Source organism: Pinus tabuliformis, chromosome 8 (genome assembly GCF_031772625.1).
Source record: "Pinus tabuliformis cultivar Carrire ecotype Pingquan chromosome 8, CPIR1, whole genome shotgun sequence".
NCBI classification, from domain to species: domain Eukaryota; kingdom Viridiplantae; phylum Streptophyta; class Pinopsida; order Pinales; family Pinaceae; genus Pinus; species Pinus tabuliformis.
Genome location: NC_142294.1, coordinates 21,430,188 through 21,437,411, shown reverse-complemented (window position 1 = coordinate 21,437,411; position 7,224 = coordinate 21,430,188).

Genomic DNA, 7,224 nt, shown 5'->3' with positions numbered 1-7,224 from the left:
TCCTTGAAATCACACGCATGCAGCATCTGTTTGAGAAGAGTCGGTTGGCCGACTTCCACTTTTAGCTGATCTGAGAAAACATAATCAACAAGAGCTGGCGCCATCTTTTCGGCCGAATTGATGATACACTTAACAGTCATCCACTGGCTATGTGGCTTGTTACACAATAATTTTTCACTGCCTTCATCCCAGTCTTCCTACTGTGTCATGAGTCCAAAATCATTCATGCTCATGCTCTTTGATGTTGCCAAATGACCCGCTTTTCCAAAGTTTCTGCCTCATCGCGCCTGTTGGCCAAATAAACGCGCTGAAGGGCACTCCAAAACAATCTAGAAGCGCTCCCATCGCGGAAGTACACGTGATTCCCGCGATGATCGAATTTCATGTGCCAGCGCAACTGTTGCTTGTAGTTTCCCGCGATGACATAACTAGCTACGTTATTCAATAGCGATGTCGGTGCGGCAGACCATTTATGTGCCCGTGATGATCTAGATTGGGCAAATTTGTTCCAACGGTCAGCCTTCCAGATGACTCCAGACCTGGTTGTTGGCCTTGTTTATGTCGCCCTCCTTTCTCTGGTGTGGTTGTTCCGTCATTTTTGCTACCTTCGTTGGAGATAAGCTCATCCTCCCACCTTTCATGGAGACTCCTTCTCCTATTTAAACTCTCACCATTGCTATGTGCTGCTAGTTTTTTGTAGTTTTTGAATTCTTAGTCTTTGGAGTGTTGCTGATAGTATTGTGAGCTTGTTAGATAGCTGGTGTGAGTGTGACAAGTGTGGGATTTTTTAAGAGCTTGAGGAAGGTTGTGAAGTACCTTTGATCTTGTGTGAAACTTGTGTGTGAGAGAGACTAGTAATTTGGGAGATCCATCTCTAAGAGTGAATGCTTGAAGAACATGCTGGCTGGACCCTCCTGAGAAGGCTTGTGACATTAAGACCTGGGTTGTAAGCTTACTCTATTTCATATTTAATGCAATCAATGATGTTTTTCTATGTCTTGTATGCAATGTATTAGATAGCTCATGATTTCTTGACTTTATGAGTAAATAGATCATTTGTTGTATCCGGTTACTTGCTTTGTTGTATTTCCTTTGCATTGTTTCAGGTTGATTACTCATTAGAAGAAGGAAGCGGAAGCTGGAGCAACGCAACGGCACTCCATTGACCACCGGTTGAGGTAGGCCTCCAACTTGAACTATTTAAGGAAAGCTATTGTTGATTTGTCCTTGTTTATGACTAGACCCGCTCTAGGGCTAGAGGGGTTGCCTCTGTCTGCAGAGGGAACACTTTCCTGCATCACATGGCTTTACCAAGTAAGCCCAGTAATAATCCTAGTTTAACCTGGTTAACCCTTGAATTGCTTGTGCTTTTTCTCGGGCCCTCTGTTTCCAATCTGCCTGTAGTGTTGTTTTCTTGCAATTTTTGGAGCTTGCAGATAACTAGGCAATTAGCAGCTTGTCTTTTCGGAAAAATTTTCTCAGCAATGCGCGATTAGCGCTAGGCGCTAATCGCGCATCGGAAACTACCTCCATTTCTTGATCCGAGTTTCCTTGATGCATTTTTTTGCCTTTTGCGCTTTTTCCTTCCAGCAGATATAAAGTTCAAAATTTGTAAAAATAATAATCCCATAAGCTCTTGACCCTGAGTTTTAAACTGTCTATTTCTGATTTCGGCGTTGTCCAGTATCCACTTCACCATGTCTGTGTATGGGAGAATTTCAGGCCTTGCTGCTATTCGGTGCAAGAATGAACAGGCTAGCTCTGTAAGGGATGCTTCAGAAGAACCATTTGAGTCCGCAGTAGCAACAACTTCCATTACTCTTGGATTCTCCTCTTCAAGCAAATTATACATGCCTTCCCATGTAGCAATTCTCGCGTCTTTGTTACATGCCGTGTCTATATACAGGGGCGTCATTTCCTTTTCTTCTGAACTCGGGGCTTTGCTTTTCTTTCCCATTTTAACCTGCGTATTGCTTTGTATCGTCCTCTGTTCTTCGTTCCTGCAATTCACAAGTGAAGTGAAAATGAATGACAAGGAAGGGTGATGGGAAAGTTTTAAATGCCACAGACATACCAAGTATACCACCTTATGTGAAATGATTCTTTCGATAAGCACGAACCCATATTCCATTAATAACTGACAACTACCTTATTTATTAGCATTAAAGTGCATAACCAGGTGTCAGCTTAAGGAAATTACTTTTCTTGAATAACGTGCTCGAAAGATCTGCGATGAAGCGATTTTGCGATTTGCTTCACAATATCGCAGATCGCAACATCGCAAAATTGATCGCTCGTGACATCGCATTATCGCAATATCACAATATCACAAATCGCAGAAACGTTACATATGACAATCTTTGTTAACTCGTTTTCTGTGAAATTCGATTTTGCGATCGGCGTCATCGCATATCGGCAAATTAACGTGTTTCGTTGTAAGTTGTGTTGTATGCGATGCGATATTTCATTATCGCACATCGCATTCTTGCAATGTTTAAAATTCAACTCATAAGGAGGTATCCCATTATCTTCTTCCGATGCGATATTCCTAAGGAAAGGTTTGTGTCTTACCTTATCATAAAACTTAGATTTTTTGGATTTTAGAAGGGGGGCTTCCTAAGTTTATGATGGTAACTTTATTCAACAAAGGAAATTTAAACACTAATTTGATTTTTTAAATTTTTTGCTAAGGGTCCCCACTTATTTAGTATTAGGAATAACACTAAATAAGAAGGGGGGTTGTTGCTGGCCACAACAGAAACTTTATGTGAGCTGCCACACTACCTCTAAGGAACATACCCCATCATTATGTTCACTGGGTATATCCTTTTAGGACTATTCTTATCTTGGATTTCCAATATAAATCCTCAAATAATATTTGTCCCTTTGAGTACTCTTATCTTGGATGCCCTACCTCATCCTCAAAGAGTATCGATATCCAACTTCTTTCCTAGATTCTCTAATCTATAATAAGTTCTAATCTTATATGTTTATATAGTCTTTTGGACTCCATTCTTTCCTTATGGAATTCACTAAGACTTATGGTCGTTAGTCCTGTTCTATTGCATGACACATAAAGAGAAGAACTATCCAACATCACTCCCTTTGTATTAGGGAAGAGATGTATACCAAACCAAGCTTGTCTCTCAAATACTCAAGCTTCTTGTTTGGTTACGCTTTAGTCATAATATATGCTAATTGTTCATCTATAGATAAATAATGCAACTCCATGGCCCCATCTCATGGTACATGTGTCTGATGTAGTGGTACTTATTATTTATATGCTTTGTCCTAACATGAATGACTGAGTCTTTTTTCAATCTTATGCAGCTTTCATTGTCACAATGTACATGTGTAGGACTAAGTGGTCCTTCAAATAAATCTGATAATAACTTCCTGAGCCAAACCTCTTCCCAACATAATTCACTTGAAGCAACATACTCGACTTCAACACTACTCAAAGAAATTGTATCTTGCTTTCTACTCATCCATGATACCATGGAAGATCCTAAACTGAAGCATCCACCTATTATGCTTCTTCCATTTGTCTCACTGCCACCCTAATCAGAATTTATATATCCCATGAGTTAGATCTCATTACTATTATACTGAAGGAAGTGATGTAGGGTTCCAGCCAAATATCTTAGGATTTGTTTGGCTGCAATCCAATGATCATGATTTGGCTCCATTTTAAATTGATTGGGGACATTTACTAGCAAAATAAATGTCAGGTCTAGTATTTACCAGATACATCAAGGACCCAACCAACTGTATATAGCAAGTAGGATCCATCGGACTAGAATCTAAAATCCTCACCTTCTTCAGATTGGTAATCATAGGAGTCATCATATGTTTGCTATCCATCATGCCAATTTTTGGTATAATATCGATCACATATTTTCCTCGACCAAGATATATTTCCCCTGGCTTATACCAAACTTCTAGTCCCAAGTAGTAATGCATAATCCTCAGATCCTTCATAACAAACTCAACTGCTAATTGCTTCTTGCATTTATGAATTCGAAGCTCTAAAGTTGTAACAAGTAGATCATCCACATATAATAGTATGATGAATGGTTCATCCTAGACCACCCTGATATAGAGGTTATGATCTACATAACTCTTGACAAAACCAACTCTCAATATGCATCCATTATGACATAACAAGATCTAGGTGCTTTCTTTAAGCCATATAGAGTTTTCTTCAGTCTACAAACATGAGTCTCCCTCTGATTTATTTCAAATCCTTGAGACTGCTCAAGGTAAACCTCTTCATCAATATTCCCATTCAGAAAAGTTGTCTTAACATCCATTTGACGGATGTTCCATCCCATAGTAGTAGCCAAAGAGATAAGAGATTTTATTATAGTATATCTAGTTATAGGAGAAAAAGTTTCTTCATGATAGATACCTTATTTCTGTGAGAATTCCCTTGCTACAAACCTTGCCTTATATTTGTCAATGCTCCTGTCAACAACATGCTATACTTTTTATATCCATTTTGAAGTGAATATCAATTTGTCACTTGGTCTAAGAACAATTTCCCATACATCATTATTCATAATTGACTGGTATTCTTCTTGCATTACATTCCTCCATTCTTGATGTTTAGTTTCATCTTCATAGGAGGAAGGTTCAACGTCAATGAGTTTTGTCATATATGTTTCATACCCAAAATACCTTTAAGGTCTTTTAATTTCTCTGCTTATTCCTTTTATTGTATGTCCTTTTGCTTCTTGTAGAGTTGTCCTCAACCAAGAAGGTCTCTTACGGATTTAAGGAATAACAACTTACTAAATAGGCTCACTAGATCCTTCAACATCTTCTTGGTTTGATGTAGAATATTGACCATTTTTTTCCTTAGAGATATCCTCAAAAATGGGTACCTCTTCTTCATCAAAATCAATTGAAATATATTTTGATTTCTTGTAAGCCACATTTTCATCAAAGATGACATCCTGTCTTACCTCAATATGACGATCCTCTTTAATGTAGATTCTATATGCTTTAGATGAAGCACTATGCCCAACAAAGATGCCCTTCAAATTGGTATGATCCAACTTCTTCCTTTTTTCCTTTGGTATATGCATTTAAATAGGACATCCAACTTTTTGAATATGATCCACACTCAACTTATTTCTTGTAAATGCTTCTTACAATGTCATGTTGTTAATAATCTTGTGCGGACTTTAGTTCTGCAAGTAGACAATTATTACAAAAGATTCTCCCCATAAGAATTGAGGGAGATCTTGATAATGTAGCATGTCTTCGACACATTCTTCAATTGTTTCGTTCTTCCTTTCATCCACACTATTATGTTCAGGATTATAAGGAACAATTAGCTCCCTCTTAATCCTTGCTTCCTTGTAAAATTCTATAACTTCCTTGGAGGTATATTCTCCACCATTTTCATATGTCAGATTCTTGATCTTTATTTATGTCAGATTCTCCACTTCATTCTTGAATTCTTGAAACTTTTTGAATACCTCATCTTTATCCTTGAGGATGTGTAACCATGTCTTCCTTGAGTATGAAGGTCACATGAAATTGATGCCCACCAAAAAATTTCACTACCATAGGACCACATACATCTGAGTGTATGAGGTCTAAAACTTTCTTAGATATGGTGTCACGTTTTGCAAATGACTTCTTTAAGTTATTGCCTAGAGAACAACTCTTACAAGTCCCTTTATGTCCTTCCTTTAATTCGAAGATGCCATTTACCATTTTATTTAATGATGGAAAAATTCTGTAATGAAGGAGTCCATACCTTCTAGGCCATAATTCAGAAGGGCTCACATCTAAGTGAAGTATGGCTTGAGAGAGAGGTGTAAAAAGTTTATATGATGTTCCCTCGCGAATCTCAATTACCCTAGCATGATCAATACTATAGTTCTTACCCCAAACCAAAACCTTGTCATCAACAAAAGAAATTCTATCACCGTTATCCTCTAGACAAGAAATTGAAAGTATGTTTTTCTTCAAACTGGAACATATAGAATATTGTTGAGGTGAATACTTCCAATGGACTCGAGATCCAATAGAGTATATCCAATCCCTTTCACTAGATAAATCTTCTTGTCTCAAATTTTGATAGAATGAGAGGAGTTTCCTTTTAACAAAGTTTGGAGTTGACTGCATTCACCTATCATATGTCTTGAAGCACCACTTTCAATGACCCATACATTTTCATCCTTGAAAGTCCTAGACAAATGAAAATAAGATTCCATCCATCACTTATTTTTCTAGCTTGGATATGATCTTTAAGATGTAATCCTTGATGGATATAGCAATATTCCCAAGAAACTTTAAAACCTTCTTCATAACCTTTGCCATAGTGCCAACTAGGGTGACACCTTCAATCTCCTTCTTGCACCTTAGCTTTGAAACCATGTTGGAAAATGAAGATACTTGTAGATTATAGCCGATTTTCGTTAACTTGATAATTACTTGTGATATTAGCTGGCCTTTTATTACTTATTATTTTTGTTCATTAAGAAATTACTAAAATAATGAACATCACAATCAGATAAAGTACAAAAGATATAGGCTCCAAGCTAGGTAAAATCCCCTCTAAATGGAAAACCCAAAAAGAATGCTCATATTCTTATATAATATTCTTACAATGGGACTTCCAAGACCCAAAGACCAAATCCCAAAATCCTCCCAAGCACCAAGTCATCCCACCAACAGGATCTTCTTTAAGGCAGCCTCAAAATTTTGACCCTACAACTTCGCATTTGGAATTTCCACCCTGCAGCTTCACTTCAAAATTTTGGCCTTGCAAATTCAACCTCTACAACTTCGCAACTTCACAGAAACCCTAGTAGCTTCACATGTGAGGACAGAAAAATATGATCTCCAAGAGACTTCAACTTCTTCTTCTTCTCTTTGCCCTCCTTTCTCTTTTCTCCTTGTTCATTATTACAGTTCGAAATTGAGATGAGATGATTCCTTCAAATGAGTCGATCTCCTTATATTTATAGCCTTCTTGAGGGGTTGAATAACCCTCCCTTAGGCTGACTTCTCCTTGATTGGGCTGACTTCATCTTGGAGGAATAAATGGATTTTCTTGACTCAAAATAAATAATTTTCTTTTTTACAAAGAGTCCAAATGGGACTATAAGACATGACAAAAATTCTTATTTTTCCTAGAAAGACCTATAAGCACAAAGAACATGCTTTTGACCTAGACTAGAGCATGAAACCCATGCTTTGAATAAA